This window comes from Mesoplodon bidens (assembly GCF_964165515.1).
Source record: "Mesoplodon bidens genome assembly, chromosome: 17".
Taxonomy (NCBI): Eukaryota; Metazoa; Chordata; class Mammalia; order Artiodactyla; family Ziphiidae; genus Mesoplodon; species Mesoplodon bidens.
The window spans coordinates 17,534,002-17,561,115 of NC_138174.1; the positions used below are offsets into that span (position 1 = coordinate 17,534,002).

Here is a 27,114-nt window from a genome sequence, read left to right on the forward strand (position 1 = left end):
CAGTGTACAGGTCTTTCATGCCTTTTTCAGATTTATTCCTAAGAACTTCATATTTTTTATGCTATTGTAAATGTTCTGTATTTTTTGCACTTCCATTTTTAATGTTTGGTGCTAGAATATAGAAATATAAATGACTTATATATTGATCTTGTATCCTACAATCTTGCTAAACTCACTTATTCTGGCAGCTTTTTGTCAGTTCCACCAAGTGGAATAGATGGACGATTATGTCAGTTTTATTTTCTCTTTTCCAATATGAAATTGTTTTATTCCTTTTCTTTCCTGATTGTACTGGTCAGAACCTCCAATCAGTCTTTCATCAGTAGGTATGAGGTTATCTGTAGGTTTTGTGTAGATACCCTTTATCTGGTTGAAGAAGTATCCTTGCATTCCTAGTTTGTTGAGAGTTTTTAAAATCAGAAATGAAAATTGGGTTTTGTCAAATTTTCTTCTACATCTATTAAGATGATCAATTTTTCTTTTTTAGTTTAATATGGTGAATTATACTCATTGATTTTTGAATGTTAAAACAAATCCTGTATTCTTGGGATAAACCGCACTCAATAATACTATCCTTCTTATATATGGTTGGATTTTGATAAAATTTTGTTTAGAATTTTTACACTTATGTTTATGAGGGGGATTGGCCTGAGTTTTCTTGTTATGTCTTTGTGTGGTTTGGGTATCAGGGTAATGCTGGCCTCAAAGAACAAGTTGGGAAGTATTCCCTCCTCTTCACGTTTCTGGAAGAGTGTAACTGGTATTATTTTTTTTCCTAAATGTTTGGAAGGATTTGTCAGTGAAGCCCTGTGGACCAGAAGTTTTCTTTGTGGGAATATTTTAAACTAATAATTCAACAGACAAATGACCATTCAGGTTATCTATTTCTTCTTGAATGAGCTTTGGTAGTTTATGTCTTTCAAGGACTTTGGCTATTTCATCTAAGTTATTGACTTTTTTTTTTTTTGCCTAAAGTTGTTCATAATATCCCCTTATTATCCTTTCAGTATTTGTAGAATTTGTAATGATGTCACCTCCTCTCATTCCTGGTTACTTGTCTTCCTGATAGGTGTCTTTTTTTGTTTGTTTTTCCTGACTAGTCTGGCTAAAAGTTTATCAACTTTACTGACCTCAAGGAACCAGGCTTTGATTCCACAGATATTCTCAATTGATTTTTGTTTTCCATTTCATTGATTTCTACTTTGATCTTTATTATTTCATGATTTATTTTTTTGCTTCTTTGTGTTTAACTTGCTCTTTTTTTCTAGTATCTTAACATCAAGTTGAGGTCATTGATTTGAGATCTTTTTTGTATTTTCTAATATAGGCATTTCATTTATTCAAAATTTGATGTTATATTTTTATTTCCTTCAGTTCAAAATACTTTCTAATATCACTTTTGAGTCCTTCTTTAATCAATGGATTATATAAAAGCATGTTATTTTGTTTCAAAATATTTGGGGATTTTCCAGTTAGCTTTGTGTTACTGATTTCTTATTTAATTCCTTTGTGGTCAGGTCATACTTCAGCATGACTTGAATCCTTTAAAATATACTGAGACATGTTTTATGACCTAAAACAAAGGTCAGCAAACTTTTTCTGTAGAGGGTCAGATAGTAAATACTTTAAGCTTTGTGGGCCACATACAGTCTCTGTCAATTTTTTTTTTTTAGAAATCTTTCAAAATGTGAAAACCATTCTTAGTTCATAGGCCAATACAAAACCAGGGTAGATTTGGCCCCAGGCCAATAGTTTGCTGACCCCTGGCCTAAAATATGCTCACTCTAGGTAAATGTTTCATGTTAAAGAGAATGTGTATTCTACTACTGTAAGTGGAATGTTCTAGGAAAGTCAATTAGGTAATATTGGTGGGTAGTGTTGTTTAAGTTTACTATATCCTTGCTAGGTTCCAACTTGTTCTAGCAATTATTTAAAGAGGGGTACTGAGATCTCTGACTATAATTGTAGATTTTTCTGTTTCTCCTTGCAGTTCTATCATTTTTTGCTTCACATATTTTGAATCTACTGTCATTTGGGGCATAAACATTTAGGACTGTTATGTACTCCTGATTAACTGGCCCCTTTATTATCATGAAATGACCTTCATTATCTCTGGTAATATTCTTCACTTTGAAATCTTGCTTTGTTTCTATATGTTAATCTAGCCACACCAGTTTTCTTTTGACTAGGGTGAGCAACAGCATGGTATATCTTTTTCCATCCTTCCACTCTTAGTGTTTTTGTGTTTTCATATGTAAAGTGTGTTGGGTCTTTCTTTCTATCAATCTGATAAGTTCTGCCTTTTAATAAGGATTTTTAGATCATTTATATTTAATGTGATTATTGATATGATTAGATTTAAGTCTATCATCTTACTGTTTTCTATTTGTTCCTTTTGTCCTATGTTCCATTTGTTTATTGTTCCTTTCTTCCTTTTTCTGCCTTCTTTCAGATTGAATTTTTTATGGTTCCATTTTTTCTCATTTGTTGGCTTATTACCTAATAATGTTTTATTATTCTGCTGGTTGCTTGAGGGTTTATAGTCTACATATATTAACTTATCACAGCCTACTTTCAAGTGATATTATACCACTTCACATATAGCAAATATCATACTTCCGTTTTTCCCCTCCTGCCCTTTATGCTATTGTTATCATATATTTTACTTATGCATGTTATAACCCCCATTATACATTGTTATTATTTTTGTTTAAACAGTCAATTTTCTTTTTTTTTTAATATTTATTTATTTTTATGGCTCTGTCGGGTCTTTAGTTGTAGCCCACGGGCTCTTTGTTGCTGCATGTGGGCTTCTCTCTAATTGTGGCACTCAGGCTCAGTAGTTGTGGTGCGTGGGCTCTGTAGTTTGCAGCACGCAGGCTCTCCAGTTGAAGCACACAAGCTCAGGAATTGTGGCGCGCTAACATTTATACTAACTGTGGTATAAATGGTATACCACGTGGTGTGGTATTTATACTAAGCATAGGGCTATTACGGTATATAATGCACATTCATTTTAAATTTAAGATAAAATGTGAAACTAAAGAAAATTCTATCTTGGGACCAAGTTTCTAGGGCTATTATTCACTCTTCTCTGCTATTAACCAAACCACACGTTTGTGAAAAAGTCTTGAGGAGCAGTGACTTTGATGACTCTTCACAATTTTGTTTTGGCTCTGTCGGGTCCTAGTTGCTGCATGCGGGATCTCTGTTGTGGCTCACAGGCTTCTCTCTAGTTGTGGCATGCAGGTTTTCTCTCTCTAGTTGTGGTGCGCGGGCTCCAGAGCGCACGGGCTCTGTAGTTTGCAGCACACAGGTTCTCTAGTTGAGGCGCTCGGGCTCAGCAGTTGTGGCGCGCAGGCTTAGTTGTCCGGCAGCATGTGGGATCTTAGTTCCCTGACCAGGGATCGAACCCACGTCCCTTGCATTGGAAGGCAGATTCTTTACCACTGGACCACCATGGAAGTCCCTATTCATGATTTTTAAAAATTTCTCCTAAAATTGGATGCTGTCAACAAATGTAGGTTATTCATAGAGGTTTTTATTTAATTTGAGTATGTATTTCTGAACTGACCACTATATCCTGTTATTCAGCTCATGAATCATTTCTTATTGTAATCATGAAAAGTGTACTTGATTCCAAGTTTTTAAAACACCCATCATTATTCCTGTGAAGGAGAACTTTTACTTACCAGTTCTCACTTTCATCACTGTCGGTGTGCCTGCATCAGTCAGAACCTGCAACACTGTCCAATATTCTGATTCCAATCCAGGATAGAATAAGAATTCATATAAACAAGCCTGTTAGAAGTAGACCTAAAATAAAGATAAATAGGCTCATTATGAAGACCCTACCAGAAAATCCACTTCTAAGACTGAATCCTAAGGAAATAAATAAGGCAAAAATTTAACGATTATTGATACATTGCTCCTTTTACCACTAGAGAAAAACTGGTAGGCATCAATATAAATACTCCCAAATAAGAAACTGCTTATGGTACATCCTTATATTCTATAGTAGAATACTTATTCAGTCATTAAAGTACATTATACTTGAATATTTACTGCTAGGAAGTATATATGAACAAAAAACAGGTGTGAAAATTTAGTAACGGGTTAATAGTGGTTATTTCTGGGTGTGGGATTATTCACCTTTTTCTACCTCTTGCCCATTTGTATCTTCTTTAATACCAATTTCTTATAATAGAAAAACACAAAGTTTTCAGAAATACTTATTCAACATGAATAAATACTATTCAAAATGATAAGGTCATCATTTGTTTATTCATTAATTCAACAAATATTTGCAGCATTAAATAAGACCTAGTCCTTGCCCTCATGACTCTTCATTTGTGGGCATGATTAACAGTCTTGGAAATTTTTTATTCCTTGTTCCTCTCTTTCATTGTTATTACTTAATTGCCCAGTCACTCCCTCCCTTCCTCATCAAGGACTTTGGCACTTGGCTGCCAGTATCCACCTCCCCTGCATTTTCTGCTATTGTGCGCCATTTCCATGTCCATACAGACAACCCATCCAACAACCTTGAACTCTGACTCCACCATCTTACAACCACTTCATTCAGCCTTCCAGACCCAGAGCCACACACAAAGAAATTACTCCATGGCCTTAGACTCCAATATCTTGATCTCTGACCACAACCGCTTACCACTCCAGCTTTTTTCACTCCATTTACTCACTTAAGACCTGCTTTCTTACCTTATTTTAACCTCTATTCCAAGCATTACTTCCCTAGTGCAAAATCTCATTATTTCCCTCCATGGCTGTAAAAACACACAAAAATACTTCCATTTATTTAAAAAATAAAATGAAATTAAAACAGCTTTTATAACATTCCCTTAGTATTTAAATTAAGAAACAACAACCATGATACCTTATTAGCAAACCATGAAGTTTTATACAGAAACATATATAGCTTGCACTGTTTCCAGAGATTAGAAGGCTTGTTAATACCCCTGTACATAAAGGTGTTTAGCATATAGCAGTTATTGCTTAACTATCTGTTCATTTTTGAATAAAGTAAATGTGGCATATTTGAAGATATCCATAATAATTATTAAGCTGCATTTTAAACAGTTCAATAAATAATAGGAATCATATATTATTTTATAATTAGGGAGGAAATGTTCAAAAGCAAGTCCACAGGTTCAGTTTTAAGGGCAAATAAAAGTTATATACAAAGTATCTTTACATCAAGTAATTTAGAAGAAGCTTTGAACTTTATCACAATTAACAACTATATGTACTAACATTTTTTACATCTAATTGATTCAAATTTAGGAATTTCAATTTTATGATAGGAAGGGAAATTGGGTATAAGTACAGGTAGATGGAAGGACCATTATAGATTTAGTTACATGCTATAAGAATTTCTTATCAGGAAAAGGTTTCATATCTACTATACTGTATTAGTGGTTTTACAGTTTATTAGAAATATTGCAGTTCAGTCACATCAGCTTTGGGTTGTTTTGCCAATGGCATAAACATCTAATTGTAAAAACCGCATGTTTATAAAAATACATCCTCCAAAGGGGAAAAAAATTATTTGGTTAAGTATGTGTGATACTTCTCTACATGGAACATTGAAATGAATTTAATCTTCTGTTTCACTTCAAACATTATTTTTCTTTAAGAGTTTCTTTAAAATCGGGTATATGGTCTGTATATACCATCCCGAGTTCACTGGGTCAAAAGTTAACAGTATCGGGTCATCAAGTAAATTAAATGTTAACAGCAAAAATTAAAGGAGTTAAATTAAAAACATAGAGCCTAATCCTATGACCAAGAAAAGTAAGGAAAAAGTGTTCCCATAAGAGCTGTAAACTGTTCACCTATTTAAAATAAACTACTTCTTCAGAGCTGCCTTAAAAAGTTAATTTGTTTTAAACACGTAAGCATTTCTTTGCTAAAAGAGAATGTGCTGTATTTCATTCTCCTTATTTCCCTATAGACTTTTTCTACACGAAGTAATTTTTTTTTACATATTAAGAATAGAAATGTAGCATGAGGCTCAACTGTCATAGAGAACAGGTCATACATCCTCAGTCATATCTCCTAGAGACCAGAGAGTCCCAATTTTACTTCTGTTTACTAGAAATGAATAAGAAATAAATGTTAATAGATTGCTGTCCTCCTCAACTTCCAGGACAAGGCTGATCCCAAGTCAATAAAGTCTCTGAGAAAGCCATAAGTTGCCATTTTAAACGTTTTTTACTCAATGTAAGGTTTATTATTCAATTTTCCTTTGATAAAGGGTCAAGAATAGATCCATGACTATTATTTACCAGTCCTTTTTATTACTTAAATTGCTCCCCAAATACACACAGTTTTAATGACCAGACAAAAAGTTAACCAATGCTTGTATATTTTAGACCATATATGGTATATGATTTACCATTTGGGGTGTCACTTTTTGAGATAGGTTCTGTTAAACTGGAGGAAAAAACAGAGAAGGAAACCAAGACTGTGAAGGGTTTAAAATCATAGATGTTTGGAGAATGGAGATTCAGTTGTCCTCCTGGTTGAAAGTACTAGAAGTCATACTTAAGGGGTTATCACATGTAGGTGGGAATGAGTTTGTTCTCAGCAGCTCCAGGGGGCAGTTACAAATAGGTGTGTTTTAACTATTAATATTCTACGATTCCAAACCTGAATAGGCTAAATTTCCTTTACTAAGGAAATTTAAATTATTTTAAAACAATGTTTCAAAACACTGTATTTAATATATCATTTAAGGCCAGCATTTTCACACTAATTTTTTAGAAAGTAAATAAACAAATGGGTTTATCCCTTTCCAGGTATCCTTATTGGTAATGGGTTGTGAGGTGGGTAGTTCATACTTCTTCAGTAAATATTACAATTATTAATTGTAAATGAATGTTAATTCAGTCCTATAATATTAGTTCCACAAATATGGAAGCAAAACAATTCTTTATATAGGAGAAAAAAAACCTTATACCTCCATAATCCTAACAGAATCAGAGTTGAAAATATGTACGAATCTGTTATAAATGACTTTCAGAAACTGGGGCTCTAAACCATGCAAAGTAAATTTCCCCAAACAGAAGTATATTTCCTGATCCATGTGTAAATTTTCTCCCCTATAACTAATATGGATATACTCTAAAAAGAAACTACTCTAAGAGTAGTTTCTTTTTTAGCCTTTTGTGATTTTTAAAGGGTCATCCAAAAATATTTATGGATAATAAAGTACTTATAAACTGATACGTAATTAGTTAAAGCATATAGTTATGAACCATTTAAGTAACTTTTTAAATTATTTTTTTAACATCTTTATTGAAGTATAATTGCTTTACATTGTTGTGTTAGTTTCTGCTGTATAACAAAGTAAATCAGCTATACGTATACATATATCCGCATATCCCCTCCCTCTTGTGTCTCCCTCCCACTCTCCCTATCCCACCCCTCTAGGTGGTCACAAAGCACCGAGCTAATCTCCCTGTGCTATGTGGCTGCTTCCCACTAGCTATCTGTTTTACATTTGGTAGTGTATATATGTCAATGCCACTCTCTCACTTTGTCCCAGCTTACCCTTCCCCCTCCCCATGTCCTAAGTCCATTCTCTTCTGAGGAGGATTTTATCATTGCTTTTTTAATGTATCAGTTAGCTACAGGGAAAACAAACTACCAAAGTTACTTCACAGAACAAAGATTCTGTCAATATCTGAAATAAATGACACACTTGCATTTAAAAAAGGGAATGTAAATGGGTGAATATGTGGGAAAAACTCACCACATTACCAACAGATTTCAGTAAATGTACAGGTTTATGATTAGTGCAGTAGATACTGTGAACCTAATGAAACAGTTGTTGTCTGTCTTGAGGTCTGACCTCAAGACAGACTTAAAAAAGACAAAAAGTGCTTTGATGTATTTGTTAAACAAAAAAAGTACAGAAAAATACTTAGATTTAGTATTTTACCAATATATACAATATTTTTACCAATACACTAACCTGATTAGAAGCTTAATTTGAAATTATCAGGTAAATATTAAATTTGAAAAATTAGGGCTTCCCTGGTGGCGCAGTGGTTGAGAGTCCGCCTGCCGATGCAGGGCACACGGGTTCATGCCCCGGTACGGGAAGATCCCACATGCCGCAGAGCAGCTGGGCCCGTGAGCCATGGCCGCTGAGCCTGCGCGTCGAGAGCCTGTGCTCTGCAACGGGAGAGGCCACAACAGTGAGAGGCCCACATACCGCAAAAGAAAAAAAAAAAAAAATTGAAAAAAAAATTTGAAAAATTAAAAACTCATAGTAGAAAATAAATAGCTATAGATATATGACACAGATTAGAGACATTTTCAAACCAGCCATTGTTAAACCTTATTCTTTTTGCCTTTTATTATAATTCTTCTAGTTTACTAGTTATAATATTCCTGGAGGGGGAAAATCCTAAGCATACCTATTTATAGCACAATGTTATAAATATATGATAATAAACAAGTACAGTCTTAAAATACCTTGTTCATAAGTGATACTCAGTAAACATCAATTTATTTCAGAAAACAGCCTTAACAATCAATATAGAGCAGTTTGAACGCACAGATTATACGAATGCACAGAACATAATGGAGTAAAACAAGTGATTCTCAGATTTGTTCAGGTGGCAGAGCAATTGGCGATCCTGTCTCTCTTTGCTGAGTTCCATTCATTCCCGTTAAATATTAACGCCAGTAACTGTGCTGAAGACACAGAACAAGGACAGACAGAATCCAGGCCATTATGAAACTCTCAAAACCAGAATTGGGGAATTCCCTGGTGGTCCAGTGGTTAGGACTCAGCACTTTCACTGCTGTGGCGGGGGGGTTCAATCATTGTTCGGGAAACTAAGATCCCGCAAGAGCTACATTCCTTTCTGGAGGATCTAAGAAAGAATGTGTTTTCTTGCCTTTTCCAGCTTCTAGAGGTTGCCCTCCTTCCTTGGCTCATGGCCCCCTTCTATCTTCAAAGCCAGCAATAGCTGGTCGAGTCTTTCTCACATCTCACCACCCTGACACTGACTATTCTGCTTCCCTCTTCCACATTTAGAAAAATTGTGGAATTATATTGAGCCTACTCAGATAATTCAGGATAATCTATTTTTAGGTCATCTGAGTAGCAACCTTAATTCTATCTGCAACCTGAATACTCCCTGCCATGTAACATAACATATTCACAGATTCCAGGGATTAGGATACGGACATCTTTAGGAGAACCACTATTATGCCTATCATATAAATGAATCATTTTCCTCTACCTTTCTTCAGGAACTCCATCGACCATCATCCATCTCTAAAATTACGTGCTAACAGTTCACATATGCACATGATTCTAGAGAAAGAATCTGTAACTGTCAACAAATTCTCAACGTTTAAGAATCACTGGGGGCTCCCCTGGTGGCGCAGTGGTTGAGAGCCTGCCTGCCGATGCAGGGGACACGGGTTCGTGCCCCGGTCTGGGAAGATCCCACATGCCACGGAGCGGCTGGGCCCGTGAGCCATGGCCGCTGAGCCTGCGCGTCCGGAGCCTGTGCTCCGCAATGGGAGAGACCACAGCAGTGAGAGGCCCGCGTACCGCAAAAAAAAAAAAAAAAAAAAAGAATCACTGGACTAGCTCATAAGACTATCAATGTTCCTTAGAAAGATAGTTTGGCAGTGTCAACAATGCCAAATTTTAGACTGGCTTTTATTTTTTTAGCTTTGATCAGAAAACCTTGATATGCATTGAAAGTTTTTTCTTGTATTTTTCCTCTGTGTGTTTTTAGAAGCAGTTCCTATCATCCTAATTATACCTCTACATCTTGCACTTACAAACATTTTTCCAGTTGGTATGCATCATTTTGTGATGATGCTAATAGTAAGTCCAGTGAATTTTCCACAGTTTACTCAGTAATCTTACTACTACTAGACATTTCAACCCCCCCCCTTTTTGCTATTTTATTTAATATGCTGGAATGGGCATCTTTCTGTATAGATCTTTTTCCATAGTTTGGACTTATTTCACCTAGATTCCTGAAATTGGAATTTCTGGCAGGAAAAACATGACTATTTCTATAATCTTTTTTATTATTGCTAAATTACTTTCCAAAAGGTCTGCTTTAATTTACATTGCCACCAGCCTATACTCACTCATACCATCAATGTGAGGAGGTTTTTTAAATGTCTTTCGTGCATTGAAAAGAATATTCAGGGGTCATTTAAATTCTTATCAAAGTTATGAACTAAAAAACTTAGTTCTTCCTTAACTTTTAAATTCAACTTGAAACTCTGGTTAGTCTTCGTAAATTTTAACAGCAATCACTTTTAAGGATGCTTTTTAAGGTCTCTTAAATATTTAGCATTTAGAATTTTATAACTTCTATAACTTCTGCTTTCCTTAAGTACTTAAAGTTTAATAAATAAAACCTTTCCAAGAACTTATTTGAAAAAGAAAAACAAGAAAAACTTGTATTTGTTTTTCTCCTTTTGCTAACTGTGTATTGGTTAACTCTATTTTTCTTATAGACCTATCTCTTTATATATTGAGGATATTAACCCTTTACCTACTTTATATGTTAAAAATATTTTGTAGTTTGTCATGTGTCTTCACTATTTATAGCAAAGTTTTTTCCAGTGTATACATTTTTTGTGTAGCTACCAATGTTCTCCAAGATTCTGTGTTGCACCTTTTTATCAGTCTACATACCTCCCTCAGTGATCTCATCCAATCCCACAGTTTAAACTACCATCTACAATTGGTCAACTAGTAAATCTACAGACAACATACAAACCAGACCTTCCCCCAAATTCCAGACTTCCAAATCAAAAATCCAATCCTAATATCCAGTTACCTCTACAGAGGATGGAAGGATGTACTTGGCCCAAAGGCACATAAAAATCAACATTTCTGGGCTTCCCTGGTGGTGCAGTGGTTGAGAGTCCGCCTGCAGATGCAGGGGACACGGGTTCGTGCCCCGGTCCGGGGAGATCCCACATGCTGCGGAGCGGCTGGGTCCGTGAGCCATGGCCGCTGAGCCTGCGCGTCCGGAGCCTGTGCTCCGCAACGGGAGAGGCCACAACAGTGAGAGGCCCACGTACCACAAAAAAAAAAATCAACATTTCACATATCAAAATCCACCAAACCTGTTATATTTGCCCTCAGGAAATGGTACCAAGAGACACTCAGTTGCCCACACCAGAAACCTAGGAGTCCTGCTACACGCCTCCTCTCTCTCTTCTCCATGTATTATACAAAAGCTCCTAAACCTCTTTAGTCTTACCTTCCAACTTTTTCCATCCTATCTAACTCTGGTCTAGCCTCATGGGCATTGAATTTACTGGTCCTTTCTGCTCAGGACATTAACATACACTACTCCTTTGCCTAGAGTGGTCTTCCTTCCTAAGTCTCAGTTTAACTGTCCCGCCTTAGAAAGGCCTTACTTAAATCTTCAGTGTTAGGTCCCCATGGTGTACGCTTTTAGGGCATCCTGTGTTTTTCTGCTGTAGTACTTATCACAGTTGTAATTTCTATGATTATTAACTTAATCCTTGTTTCTCTCAGTAGACTACACCATAAAGGGAGGAACTGTGGCTGTTATGCTCATCCCTATATGCTCAGTACCTTGAACAATACATAACACAGAGTAGGTGCTAAATAGTTACGTGGGAATAGTTATATAGTTAATACTGAGTAAGAAAATCCTATCTTGTTTATGCTTTATTTCTAATTCTTTGGTTTAAATACTTCTTTCTTTCTTTTTTTTTTTTTTTTTGCGGTACGCGGGCCTCTCACTGTTGTGGCCTCTCCCGTCGCGGAGCACAGGCTCCGGACGCGCAGGCTCAGCGGCCATGGCTCACAGGCCCAGCCGCTCCACAGCATGTGGGATCTTCCCAGACTGGGGCACGAACCCGTGTCCCCTGCATCAGCAGGCGGACTCTCAACCACTGCGCCACCAGGGAAGCCCAAATACTTTTTTATTTCTTGCCTAGATACTACAATACCCTCTGCAGGACTTTCTATCACCACTCTTGCATTTTCTAATCTGTTCTCCAGTATCCTTGTTAAAGTGAATTTCTAAAATATAAATCTGATCATATTACTCATTGGTTTAAGATTTTTCAATTGCATCAATATAAAAGTGATATGTAAGGCCCTTCATGGTTTAACCTCTATCCACTTGATCAGGCTAACCTTTCTCAACTCCTCCAAAGCACCTAGGCAACAAATCACACAACTACCTGAATATTCTTGACCATGCCAGGTTCTTTCTGACTTCTCTGTTTCCTTACACTCCAGTGATTCTGCTTAAAATGCTTTCTATGGCCTATTTCTGCTCTCTCTTTTACACTGGTTCCTCGAAGGCTTCGCCAAGGTATCCTTCAAGACACAGCTCAACCACCACCTCCCTCCTAAAAAGCTTTCCTGAGCCACCTATTCCTTACCTGGGTTAATGTTCTTCCTGTGCATTTCAAATTATAATTTTTAAAGAATTTATCTTTCTTCCATTAGACTTTCAGCTCCTTGCTAACAGGGACTACATACTTCTCATCTCTAAATATCCAATTCTGATATGGACTTTGGTAAATGTTTGACTAATCTGTGTGCCAGACATATCAAACCCATCAAAACACACCTACCTTTTGGGAACTGGTATTCCCACTTCTGAGAAATCATCTAATAAATAAATGAATAAATAAGAAAGTTAATTAGGAAAACATAAAAATGTTCACTTCAGAATTATTTATAACAACAAAAAATTGAAAACAACCTAGATGTCCACCAATAAAAGAATGGTAGAATCTGCTAAATGATACATAGCAGAGAAATTTAGAATGAGATTGTAAAAATGATTATAGTAACTCAGATGCTTCTTACATGTTAAGTGGAAAAAGACAAAGAAAACTATTTCACACTATGACCCTATAAAATTATATGTACAGACATTTACTAAGGGAACATGAAAATTGTATGAGTTGTTAATGTGGATTGTGATTTCACTGACTTTATTCAGAACTTTATAAATATTGCTATGATATCTTCTCAATTATAATACAAATAATAATATACATGAGCTTAATTTATTAACATATACGTACATCTTAGTGAATGCATATTTTAATGTGCATATATATGTATATATTTCCTAGCTCTGTCTCCTGAAAGGTCCAAGAAGCAGCAATGAGCATACCTAACCTTGATCTCTAATACCATTCTCCACTAAGAGGAAACGGCTCTGGAGAAAAAGCTAACACCAGGGCTAGGGCAGGGTAAGCACAAGCTAAACTTGGAACATCTTATTATACCAGAAAGCAAGGAAGTACTCCCAAAAAATGATATAAGCATACCACAAAGACATAGGACCGAAACTAAAGGTGCTTCCACTAGCTAAATCTGGGACAATTTGAACACCAAAATAATTAAATACAGGCTTAAATATTTAGAGGTGAAAGGTCATGATATGTGTAACTTACATTCAAATGGTTCAGAAAAAATGTACAAAATATACACATATAAATATAGTAGAAAGAATAAAGGAAAACAAGGTAAATACAGAAATGGAAAAACATAGGAATTCATAAGTTAATGCAGATAATAAATAGATAAATAGAGGAGAAGAAAGGGCTCTTTGTTTGCAGTAGAATGCTGTGGGCTGACTGGTAAATGTGAAAGGAGTATTAGATTTGTTGAATCATTTTGCAACCATCATGGTAAAATTATATCAGCAATAATGGATGCTATATTTAAATGAGAACTTTGATGAAGAGCAAGCTTTATCTTCAAATATTTCCCCACAAATTGCTTATTTGCCAGGAAGGAAAAAAACAGTAACTATACATTGGAAAATTCGGGCCATATATGGACCAGGTGGTCAAAATTAACATCATCAGTGAGGGACATATGGATATCATGTGCTTCCAGAAGTGGTACCCTGAGAAGGACACAATACCACCTGTGCAGTAGTCCAATTAAAAATGCAAAACCTCAATTTAATCATGAGGAAACGTCAGACAAAAACAAAATAAGGAATGTTCTATCAGAAAGGAGGGTGGAGGGAGAAACTATATTCTTCAAAAATATCAAGGTCATAAAAGATAAAGAAAGGCTGTGGAAATGTTTCAGTAAAAGAAGCTAGAGTCAAGACCCACTAAATGTAGTGCCTGACCCCAGACTGGCTCCTGTACTGGAGGGGGAAATGCTATAAGGGCCAACCTACAAAATGCAAATGTGGATGGTAGAGTGAAGTATTTTCTCAATGTAAATTTATGAAGTTGACAGGAAATACACACTTAAGTATTTAGGGATCAAGGGCCAGGATGTATGTAACTTAACCTCAAATGGTTCAGAAAAAAATTGCATATAAAGAAATATATATATATTTGGAGAGAGACAGAGACCTTGCAAAAGAGCAAGTAAATGATATGGGTGTCCTCTGAACTATCTTTATTTTTGCAACTTTTTGTAAATTTGAAATTATTTACAAGTAAAAAAGTTTTTTTTAAAACTAAGTCCACCTCAGAAAAACAAGACCAACAGGAAGATAAAAGCTATTTATGTAGCTTTTACATCTATGCAATTTGCATCTATGCAAATTGTTTTTAAAACATTCACCAGTGTATACTGAGTTACTGTTCAAAATGTTTTTCTTTAAGAGGCTTCATTCTTCCTTAAAAGATGAACAGACCTATAGCTTTCACAGTTTTATCTAAATAAGCTAATATGTTGAAGCCAACATTCCATCAGTCGCAGCTTACTCATCAGAAACAGCAGGAGGGAAAAAAAGCATTGAAATTACAAGACCTCTGCTCTCCACACTACCCATATTTACCATTCATTTGCTGGTGATTGCACTGCAGTTTCCAAGTAAAACCTCAAATTTTAAATTATGACTTCAGTTTTACTCTTATGACAAGTCAAGAAGAGTATGCAGAAAAACAAACTGGGTGGGTGGAAAGGGGTGGGGGTAGGGTGATTAACTCTTCACTGTATTGAAAATGAAAGAAAGTTGACAACTTCTACCCCAGCTGAGTCCCTAAATAATTGAGTTCTTTCTTCTCATAAAGTATATCACTGTGTGGAGTATTAAACTTCAAGGAAGGTATTCTTGCTAGTTTTTTACCTGTGAATCTGATGATCTGAAGTAAAAGTTCTTTTTTTTTTTTTTTCCTTTAAAATTCAACTCGGGAATTTGCACCCCCTTGTGGTCAAACATAAAATTCTTCATTTTCAAAACACCATTTTTTTTCCAGTTGGGTTCAGGCTTAGGAACCAAGTTACCTGATTTTGTTTTCTCCCATATTAGTAAATCAAGAAGCTTTAATGAAGGATTGGTGGTTTATTAAATAGGATCTTAAAACAGGACTTAAGTCTTCTAAAAGTGACCTCTATATAAACTTTAGTATGTGGAAAATGGAGATAATAATTGCACCCACCTCATGAGTTATTATAAGGATTCAAGGAGAAAATGGATATGCATGCTTAGCTGACACATTGTAGGTACTCAATAAATGTTATTATTTATTAATATCATTATCACTTTGGAATTCTCTTGACAGAATAAATCTTAAAAGGGGACTGGATTTAAAAATTTACCAATTCATGATGTTCTAGTACAATCTTGCAAATAAATTCCCCAAATATACCACTTATCCAGACTTCACCTAGCCGATTCTCTCCACAGGTATATTTTTAAATTACAAAGGATATGTATTTATCTGTAGATGATAGAAATTTGGATGGTTTTTACTTTATATTTTAGAGTGGTTTTTTTCCCTTTTCCCTTTAACTTTAATAATTAGAAAAAGCAGTAAGACGATTCCATCTTCTTAGGTTATTCTTAACATCTTTATTCACCTGACAGAAATCATTACTCTATTTGGCAAAAATAATTCATCAGGTTGATTTATCATTTTAAGGGGCTCTTGAACACAAATGCTAATTCCTAATGGCCCTAACTGTAGTTTTTTAAAATACCTCTAAAGAAACCATTTTAAAAGATCAGTGTTAATAACTGACCTACAACAATAGCTAACATTCACTAATATACCAAGCACTGTTCAAATACCTTTAATATATTAGCTCATTTACATCCTTACAACAACCGGTTGAGGTACTAGCATTAATCCTTTTACAAAAGATCAAACTGAGAAAAAGTAACTCATGCAGGGTCACAAAGCTAATAAATAGCAGAGCTGAGCTCCAACCCAAGCAGTTTGGTTCCAGAGTCTACTCACTTAACCAGTGCACAAACGTACCATAGAGATGTAAGCCCCATACTACTCAATCATGTTACTTCTTGATGATGTCAAATTATTAAAATCCATTGATCTTCCAACTGTACCACAATAATGCAAACCATGCTAGCCTTCTCCCATTTCCTTACTTCTTAGCACTTCAGGCATTTTCACCTGCGTTGTCTAATTTAACCCTCACAATGATGTATGTCTTTGTACACTCAGTTATGATTCATCACGAGTTGTTTTACAACAAAAACTAGAAAAAAGTGTAGCAATGCCCCAGATTTTAAACTGTTGGATTCTTTAGAAAATTCACTGTAACTTGGGATGAGGAAAAAAGCAACCAGTTTTAAAATAATCTTAAAATGTAATCATTTAGAATCAATGGCAGTTTGTTTTGTTTTGTTTTGTTTTCCATCTTAACTAGCCTGATGGCAGGTAGGATAATTCTCTCAAGCAAATAAATGATTAAAAGAGATTTTTAAAGAAGGTGTTCCAGTATTGACAAATGTATCATCATCTACTGTCTTACCATAGTGCCCAGTTTTTGACGTTGGACAGATTTGCCTAGGTCTTGTGCTTCTACTTACTAGTTATAAAACTTTGGGGCAAGTTTCTTAATCTGAGTCTCAGGTATCCTCTTGTGTAAAATAAAGATAATGCCTACTTCATAGGGCTGATGGGGGCAGTAAACATGATCATTCCGTAAAGCGTTTATTTAGCACCATGGCAGCCCAGAGTACAGTCAATATATGGTATCTAGCTATTATTACTTTACCAGTGCGTGACACAACAGAAACCCGTCTTTGCAAGATTAAGTTCCCTTGCCAACCGTTTTTTAAAAATCACCCTAAGCGATCCCAAAGACTGCCCAATAACCCATTTACCTCTCCAAAATCGAGCAGAATGTTTAAGAACAAGAACGCGGTGAGAGAAACTAGATTCAGTGAAAGTGCCTTCATAACAGGGAACCTAGAACCGGGCTCCAGCACACGCGCGCGCGGGGCTCGGCAGGCAGAACACACACACACAGAGACGCACACAGGTTGGGTCGCACAGCATGGTAGAGAACGGCCCGGGCTCCAGAATCTGACAGATGCGGACTCGTCCACGTGCTTGCTACCTGTGCTACCTTAGGGAAATTATTTACAAAGTCTCTGAGCCTTGGTTTCCTGGTCTGCAATCAGAGAATGATAATAGTACCTACCTCATAAAGTTGTTCTGAGGCTTAAGTGCGATAGCTCCGGTAAAGCGTTGACTTACAGCAAGAGCTGTACAGACAGGCGGGGCTGTTTCAAGTACACGTGTATCCATACACACGGTCTCGGTCTCAGACACATTCCGTTGGAGTTTAGACACTGGCAATAAGATGTTTTTCTTTTCGCCTAAGCTGCACCCTTATTTGTTTTCCTCGAACAGTAGAATAAATGCCTATCGACTGATAACGTCATCTATGGACCCTCGGGCCCACACTCCGCACGGCCCCTCCACTTCTTAGGGTGAGCATAGGAGCTGCACGCACGCGCAAGAAAAGAGGTAGAAGGGCAGCGACTGAGGAAGCGAAGGCAGAACGGCGAACACGCGATGATTCTGCGCATGTTCAAGGCGTGGGGGTTGGGGTAGGAGTTTGCGCATGAGCAGAAGTGTCAGGAAAGCTAGAGTACGGAGGTTAGGAGGCGGTATTGACAGCTGTGGAGGCAGCCCGCGTTCCCGGCATGCCCCGGGGCGGCGGGGTTGGCTCTAACGAATTTGAATGAGGAGCCTCAGCGCTTTCGGCGCCATTTTCGAGTGATGCCTGATCTCATCAATCTAGCGGGAGAGACGGGATAACCTGTCGGAGAGCGTAGCGCCACTAGGACTCAGCCGAAAAATTACTAAAAAAATCGCCAAAAATTACTTCGAGCAAAGGGCAGTTGGCGGAGCTTCGCCAGGGTTGGCGCAGCCGGTAAGAGCCTGAAGAAGTAGCAGAGCGGGACTCGGGAGGTGGCAGTGGTGGGACCGACAGGCGGTGGGGGGGTGCAGGGAGTGGGAACTGGGTCCGCCTTCATTTTAATCGCAAAAAATGCGAGGAGGTAGCGTTGGGGGTAATTGGGTGTCTGAGTAGGCGGCGGCGGGCAGAATGTGGCGGGAGCGCGGAGAGTCGGGGGTGTGGGGGGAGGGGAGTTGCAGTTTGAGCGGGACGCGGACGCGCTGCGGCTGAGCGGCCGCCGCCCAGCGGATCTGTCAGCAGGACCCCCCGCCCGGGGCCGGGGACGGGGCGCGGCGGGGCTCGGCAGGCAGAGGCTCCTTGACAGGAGGAGGGGGACGAGCGCCCCCTCCCCCATTGCCGAACCGAGAAGTCTTTTATGGCAGTTTTCCCGGCCCGCTGCGGCTGTCTTCCCGTGACAAGAAACTTAAGGTCGGCGGAAAATTGAGGACCCGGAGTAGCGGGTGCCTCCCGGCCGACGTGCGGACAGTACCCTCCGCGGGACCCAGTCGTGTATATTGTCGTCTTTGATGCCAAAGCATGAGATGCCCTAGTAATGTGAGTTTCTCCACGCCGCCCTCCGGCTCTGCGCGCCTGGGTCTCGGCAGGGGTAGCACTGACCGCGTCTGGCTTTTCCAATTTGGACAAGATGGGGCGGGGGCAGGCTTTTGAGGTTTTAGCGGGCTCCTAGGAAAGATGCTGGACTTTCGCTTTTTGCTCAGGATTTTTGTCGTTTGCTCTCACGGTGTCGTCCTTTCTTGGGGCGGGGGGGGGCCGGGGGTGTGTTCTTGGGTGAGATGAAAGATGGGGCTTCGACCTTGCGATTTCCTTCTCAGAGTCGCACTTTTCTGAGAAGACTTTTTCCTTCTCCAGTCTTTGAAACGTGTCGCAAGGAAAAAGGCAATCTTTGAAACTGTATTGATGTTTTCCTCCCGAAAAGTCTTTACCCGAAGAACTTAACGGTAATTTTGCAATCCCCACCTTTTCTTGGGAGCTCTCTTGGCTTTGACGCGGAGGGAAAAGGGCTATTTGTCTTTCCCTTTAGTGATTTTTTTTTCTCGTAGTTTCTACCAGTTTTTACTCGACAACTCTTGAATGATTTGAGCCAGTGACGCCTTTAACTTTAAGTAATACTTTATAGTTAGATAATGGCTTTTGTAAAATTCCTCATTAAAGATGTACCGGGTCATGAATCCTTTTCTGCGCTGAAGGCACCCTAGATTAACCCTTTGCTGGTGTGATGTATTGCGTATGGGGCGCGCGACTCTGAGTTGCGAATATGCAGGAGATGATTTTTGCAGCAGCTATTCAGTTGTTCGAAAAGAGGGATAAGGCTTCCAGTCACACACTTTTTAGGACCGCCTGCCTAAAGTTTTTCCCTCTGGAATTGATGTAACGATTGATTGATTTCTTATTTCTGTAAAGATTGGGGGACCCGCCCTCACTTAGAATCTTTCCCCGAAGAGAGTAGGAGAGCGCAAAGTGATGTTTTTCAAATTGTGTCTAACGGAGCTCCCAAAACACCGGACTTGTTACCCCCTGATTGGCTGAAAGGAAGCGGGACTGGGGGGTTTGAATGTTGAACACTAGATTATAATTCTCGGCTTTCCAAAAAATTATACATTTAGAAAACCACGTTATGAAACATTAAGACGGGGAGTTTTAAAAAAAAAGCTGGTGTTTAGTATTTTTTCTTCCATAAAGGATTTTCGAGTGATTTTGAAATGTATATTAAAAGAAAAACCCAGAGAAGACGATTTTCGCAAAATTGTGATTCTGCTGGCTGAAATTACAAGACTTTTATATATTTGCCCCTGTTCTCTATTGGTTAAAAACTGAGTTTAGGATTTAGGATTTTTTTATTCCTCTGACAGAATTTTTTCATCTTAACCTACATGTATTTGTTAGATGCAGATTATGGGAGAATTGTTTCTTTTATTTCCATGAAAAGAAACTTCAATTTTCTTAATGTTAAGAATGAGCACATTCCACATTTTCCACAAAAATTGGATACATTTCTTAAACTTTTCACATATAATTTAAAATATATAGGTTTTGCTAATTCAGCCATTGCAATGGACTTAAAACCTTATTTGCAATAAATTTATGTTGCTTAATTTAGACAATACAACAGGTAAGTAGCACAGGTGCGTGTGTATGATTTAATTCATTATGAAGAAATATATTGCATAGAACTGTGTGGATGTGTTGTGTTTTATTTGGTTAGTTTTCAGTTGTTTAATGTTGCTTAAGACAGCCGTCAATATATTTCTTTTTATTACCAAGCTTGTCATTCCGTTTAGTTGCATCTTGATAAAAGGCGGGTGTGGTTTTCAAAGAACATTGGTAAACTCACTGATAAACAAGATAGCCGTAGATGGTTTTTTAAAGATTTTTTAATAGAAATTTATATCCTTTTATTAATAGTAATTGAAATTTTGAAACAGAGTTTGTATTCTCACATTAGGTCAGATGTGTATTGTGAGAAAATATTCAAATGAAAAGATCCTACGACTTTTATAAATCTCTGTAGAGCTATAAATATAATTTATATTAATAAGGGGAATAGCTGAGTTTATAAGTCATACTATTTTGTATTGCCTTCAAAACAAGAATTGGAATGACACAACCTATGTTCATTGCTTTTTTTCAAAGCTGTTTATTTTGAGTCATCTCATGAAAATTTCATAAGAGATGCTAATTATCCTCTCTATAAAATTTGCTTTAATGAAACTGTAGAAGACCTTATTTCTATTTTAAATGTAATTTTACCTAAGATACCAGAACCAGTGGGTTTTGCTTTTTCGTTGTTTTGGTTTTTGTGTTTTAATTTTCATTCAAATTATTATGTGACTTGGAGAGTTTTGAGGGTAGGATGGGGAAAGGCTTTAAATTCCACCAGGCTGGTTAAATTTAACCATACTTTTTTAGTGTTTTGGTTTATGGGGTTTTTTCGTTTGTTTTGGGAGGTGATAGGTGAAGGACTGTTTTGTTTAATAAGCCATTTTGAAAAGAAGTGAAGGGGTTCCTTTATTTAAAATACTACACTAAAGCTTGAGAACACACTAGCACCTAAATAAAATCCACAAACATTCAAAATATTTTCCCTTTTATGTGGTGCTAGATAAGAGGAAGATTTTGGTTTTAGACTTGTGGGCTTGTAGGTATGAGTTCCAGCAGATGTATATTATTATATTATGTATATTATCCATATTTCTCTGCAGAAATGGATAATTCTAATTTATTTTCTATTGTAAGGGCTAGAAAAGTCTTGTATTACCACAGGAAAACAATGGTGGAGAAAGGTGTTGCTACCGTAGCTCAGCTCTTTTCAAAGCTATGTTTACATATTGTGGGGGAGAGGGAACTAGAGAAGGTAAGGTATCAGTCTTCCTGGTAGCATTGATTTTCATTTGTTTGCCCTTCATACTATTTTATAAAAATGCGGTTTTAGACTTTGTTTTAATGCTGTTGTATTAGTTGTACATTTACAAAATGTAGCCTCAGGTGTTTGTATGTAACACTGCTTTTTTCCTAATCAGATTAATAATCACTTTTAATGTTTATCTAGAGCTAAGGATGAAAATTTCAAAATACCTTTCATATTCTGGATCCCTTGTTTCATCATGCTTTGTGTGCTACATTTTTGTTTATTTTTTGTTTTGTGGAGACATATATTTTTATCTCTGCTTACTTATTAGTATGTAGTAACTGTTCAGAATGTCACTAAATAACTTCAATCCAGAAATATTAGTCGGTTGATTTGGTTTACAAAAAGAAAAAAAAAATGCCCAGCGACTGTATTAGAGATTTCTTCTACAGGATACATAAGCTTTCTCCAATTAAAAACATCAGAGTATAAATTTACACACGATTTTGAAATTTTATTCTATAAAAATTTGTCTCTCTTATTTTAAAATATTACTGGGCTAAAATTGGCTCTTGTCTTTTTTTCCTTTTGTTTAATGAAGCTTAATAATCTTCACTGATTTCTTTTTAACCCTTTTTTAGAAGAAACAGATTACTGGTCTGATTATAACTAGAAAAAACATCTTAGAAAGAATTGTCAGAGTATTACTATACATGTTGTTTTATTTTGTTTTGTTTTAATTCAGAAAACTTAGAAACATTGTGTGCCAGGCAACTAATTTTGGCATGTAATTAGAATTCAAACTATGACTTGCTGAAATTTGGTAGCTCCAAATCTCTTAAGGAAATCAGTAATAAACTACCACTTTCTTTGAAATAAGTGTCAAAAATGAGATTAAGCCGCTTTTGCATTTTATTTTTACAAGTGATAGTAGTACAACTTTAAAGTCTCGATTGTCTTAATATTATAGGAGTAACATCAGTTGTAGAATGTCACATTACTAATATGTGTTTATATATTTTTCTGATTATTTGCATGAACAAATGACTGTAGAGCCTTCCTAGAAATATTGCTTTCTGGTAGGGAAATGATTTTCTCTTGCCTTTTTTTTTTCCTTTGCCTGTCTTAAAGATACTTTAAAGGATCTTTCTTTTAGAAAGACAAGTTTAAAGTATTGGAAATATATAAAAGTATTAAATATACATATGAATTATATTCTTAATATTTTTATCAAATTATAAGAAGTTAAATACACTTTTGTTTAATCCTGTCATATTTCACTGAATAATCTTTGCACTGGAAAGACTTGTCGTGGGTTCTGAGTGTAAAAAGCTGTATTTTGTAATAGATTTGAGATTTGAATTTTAATATTTTAAGGTTTTCTTAACATCTTTTTTATCATACACATTTGATTTAATATTTGTCTTATATCTGAACCTCTTTTGTTCTTTATTATCTAGTATTTTTTGTTGCCCTACTATTTAAAAACAACACTTGCCATGGAGTACATATTGGTTTCTTCTATTATCCTGTGATTTTTTTAAATTAAGATATCTTCCTTTACTGTATGCTCACATATAGAAAACTGTCTATGTCTTTTGAGGAAGACTATGTACAATTATTCTAATTTTTTAAAATGTCATGGTTTCAGGGTTAGTGTTTGTGAGTTACATATGTGTGTTTTTTGTTATTAATCAGATATTTGGCTGCAGAGGAATAAAGGGTTATTTTATTTTAAATAAAAATGGAAAGCTCAGAGCATTGTGGTTCACGTATAGTACATTATAAACGTGTGGAAATTTAACAATTTAATATTTTTATATAGTTGATTGCCACTAAATTATTAAGATTCAGGTGAAACAAATGAAAACACCCTTACATACATTTAGTCACACCACCTCTACTTGGACACATTAAAAAAGCCAGTGGCCCGATACTCATCCATTTATTACTTATAAATATTTTAATTTGTTTTAAAAGTAATTTCTACTAAGTTTTGTTCTGTTAGACTGTAATGTCTTAAAACGTTTGGAAGTATCAGTATTATTATTCACTCAGGTTTGGCAAAAGACTGAAGTTGAAAATGATGGTAATTTCTGTCACCATTAAAACATACGATAATTTGGGGAGAAAGGTATTTAAAAATTTGTCTCTATCACTTTGAGTAACTTCTTAAACTGTGGATTTTATAAGTTTTCGAGGCACAAACAAACTATATTTCTATTTTCCTTATGTAGTCCCCTTTACCAGTCCTCTTACAACTACTTACATAAACACACACAATCATCTACACTGCTTTCAAAATGAATACTCTAAAGAGAAATGAAAGCAGAAACATATTAATCTGATTTGTTTGAAGAGGCTTCGGATGATAAACCGTATCACAGGTGTTTCTAATCAAGATATTTCTATTTTTAAAACATATTTTCAAGTTAGGGTTTCTTTGAATATAGGCAAGATTGGGGTCATTTTGAAGATCTTACTTCTGTGTTCAGGGATCCACTGTGAAACTGCAGGAGGCGGAAATCTGTTGAGTGTCTTCATGCTATAATACATGACATTTTTATTGCAGGTTTTGACCTTTAGGAGAGAGCCAATTCTGGAGAACAACCTAACTTCTTTGATTGAACATTCACATAATGCATTGGAACATGATAGGAGGTTAAGGTATACTAATGAATTTTAAAAGCATACAATTTTATATCTTTGCAATATAATTGAGCTAGACAACTGGTAAAGCCAGAACATTTTGGTGAGCTAAAATCAATATTTACTAATAGATAGAAATCATCCAGCGAAGTGGCCACAGTTGAGTACTCTTGATTTATTAAAACTTCAGGGTTTTTTTCGTATAATTGATGTTCTTATCATCTTGTATTAGGTCCAACAAATGAATTTATTTATTCTAAAAATAAGTGTATATATAATGATCTTTCTTTTTTTTTCTTAACGTTGTTATTACAGTGTTATATGTAAAAGTCTTAAATAGTGGATTTTTCATATTATAAAATGGAAGGTTTAAATCAAATGGAATTTGGTGTTTCGCTCTTTGACAGGTATAGTGGTAGATAGACCCTACAAAATCAGATAAAATTAATGAGAATATTTTAAGAGAATTTAAAGTATTCCAAGGACTGTCCTAACCAGAAGTGGCAATTTGGTTGAAACTGAAAAACCCGCTTTCTTAAGCAGAAACTAGCATCTTACTCATAGGTACTCTGAGTAAAATATTTAAATTGTTTATATCAAAAGTTGCAAACTCTTTAAAAATAAACTGTAGAATTCCAGAACTTCCAGTGACTTTGGTCTTTAGCTCCAAAATACTTTATCACAGAACCACTTTTCCAGCATGTTTATTTGCTTTGAAATAAATTTATTTTATAGTTTTAGTTGAAGTTTTCAGATACTTAGCTGATAAAAATTTTGGCTGTTTTCTAAATTGTAATCTGGTGTAGTGAAAACTCATTGAACAGTATTACTAAGTATTGGTTAAGTTTTGATTAGTAAAGTATAAATTACATGAAACACTAACCATAATATGTTTTTTTAAACACTATTTGCTAAATAAAGTGAGGTTTACTAAAAAATAACAATATAATTTTTTCTTTAAATTTTTTTTACCTAAAAATATTTACTTTATATACTTAAGATATAGGAAATCACAAAGGTTTGTTTTCATAAGAAGAGTGTAATCTTAGTCTTTAAGAGTGAAGTGTATTTATCACCATGGGCATAGAACTGCCTTTATCTTTAAAGAATGTTAAAATGTTTAAGTAAATTCTCAGATGCGTATTTAAGAATGTGTTTGAACATTGAGATACATATCAGAATACTTTAAAAATCAGATATTTCTGTTTTATTAGATATTAGGTGATCCAGGAATGTGAATCCGTTGACAGTTAAGGTTAAGTAAAACGTTAAAATTTAATAGAAATCAGTTTGATATAAGGGTGGAGTTCAGATATTGGTGTCATTATACTGTAAGGTGCTTGTTTGAGATAAATACAAGGTATAGAAAGTCTTCATAACTTTGATTTGAGAATGTTATAAAAAAGCAGCTTAGTTTGGATAGGATGAAAATGAATACAGTTTTTGCCCTTTAACTTAACCAGTGTTTTTCTAGGTTAGAGAACATTAAGATGAAAAGTGAAAAATCCAATTTCGGGGTATCTGGTGGGGGGGGTGGAAATCCAGGTTCAGTTTATCACTTTCAATTCAGATATCTTTATACACAGCCTTAATGAGTTAAATGGGGAAAGAGAGACAGGTTTTGAATTTATATTGTGGAAAAGATATAAATTAGAGTTGTTCCTGATTTAGAAAGTTTATGATTTGTGATCTCTGAAGTTGTCAAAACTTATTGTTTAGACACCAAGTATTTAGCATCATGAAATTGTCCCATCGATAGCTTATAAACTTACAAATTTTTAGCTTAGTAAGTAATTTAACATCTAAAAGAGTTGGTGTAGATATTAACAGTTTTCTTCTATTTGGTCAATTCTTACAGAGTAAGAAACTTTAACCTAATTAGTAGTATCTGTTATTTTAGGAGACAGGTTAATAAGGACTTTTACTGCTACATGTGATTGGCTATCCCTTACAGGACATTTTGTAAGGATTTTGGCTGTTTTTAATTTACAAACCTGATTATCTAACTAAGCCTTAACATGTAGTTCATTATAACAGAATTTGGGGGAAAGGATTTATTGTGTTATTTTTTTTACAGTGATAGATTTCTGTCTTATTTGTACAATATTTATATTTTTGGATAAGTGCATTTTCAGGGTTAAATAATGTTTATTTTCAGGAAAATTCTTAATTGTTCCCAAAATACAGTTATACTGTCAGTGTTCTAGTTTTATTGAAATAGTTATCCTTAGGGGGAGAAGAATATTTGGATAAACTAGAATAGAGGTAATTTAACATATCTATGTATGAAGGGACTTGAAATTATTCATATTTGTCGTTGATGTATAATGCTAGTATATAAGGACAACTTATATTTTAAGCAGTTTGTCAGCTATAAAAATTTTCTTTGAGGTTTTATGGTGTTGCTGAGGATTCATTAAAGAGTAGATACAATTTCTTAATTAAAAAATTTTAAATGTCTATTTGAGGCAGTTTTGTACATGTGTGTATTTTATGTTTTCTTTTTCTGACTAGCAAATAGATCCTTAATCTGTTTCAGTTTTCTTCAGATAAGACGTAATGCATCAGAATTGTATTGTCTGATAAGCATTTTCAAAAGGCAATATTTAATTAATGTCAGGACTTAGTTTTTTAATTTAATATCATTTTGAAGTAGAATTTCAGTTCTCAGCACCACAAACCACACTTTTGATATTTCATTAACATATGTGATTTGGCTTAGTTTTACTTTCCTATTTTCATGGTTAGAGTCACTTGGAAGAGAAACATGCAGCCTGGTTCAAATGTAGTTGCTGAGACTGATTAATTGACTGGTTAATCATTTATTAATTTATTACTGTTTGTAAATGTCTTAATTTTTAAAAATCTTTGATATTTGCTGTTACTCTTTTTTATT

At 35.6% G+C, this 27,114-nt stretch overlaps 2 long non-coding RNA genes across 7 annotated transcripts in view; one reads left to right on the top strand and one right to left on the bottom strand.

Annotated features, from left to right (window-relative positions):
• The window catches only part of LOC308605258, a 34,993-nt gene extending 17,175 nt beyond the window's left edge, over window positions 1-17,818 (bottom strand). The window contains exons 1-2 of one of the 3 annotated variants that reach the window (XR_014013661.1): window positions 17,441-17,818; window positions 3,693-3,816 (exon numbers count right to left, since the gene is read on the bottom strand). This is a non-coding gene — a long non-coding RNA (uncharacterized lncRNA). The remainder of the gene's footprint in view (window positions 1-3,692; window positions 3,817-17,440) is intronic. The other 2 variants (XR_014013662.1, XR_014013663.1) reach the window with 2 other exon arrangements.
• The window catches only part of LOC308605257, a 77,401-nt gene that overhangs the window by 28,255 nt on the left and 22,032 nt on the right, over window positions 1-27,114 (top strand). The window contains exons 1-2 of one of the 4 annotated variants that reach the window (XR_014013658.1): window positions 17,944-18,178; window positions 24,142-24,236. This is a non-coding gene — a long non-coding RNA (uncharacterized lncRNA). Of the gene's footprint in view, window positions 1-17,943; window positions 18,179-18,465; window positions 18,758-24,141; window positions 24,237-27,114 lie in introns of those variants that run through there. The other 3 variants (XR_014013659.1, XR_014013660.1, XR_014013657.1) reach the window with 3 other exon arrangements.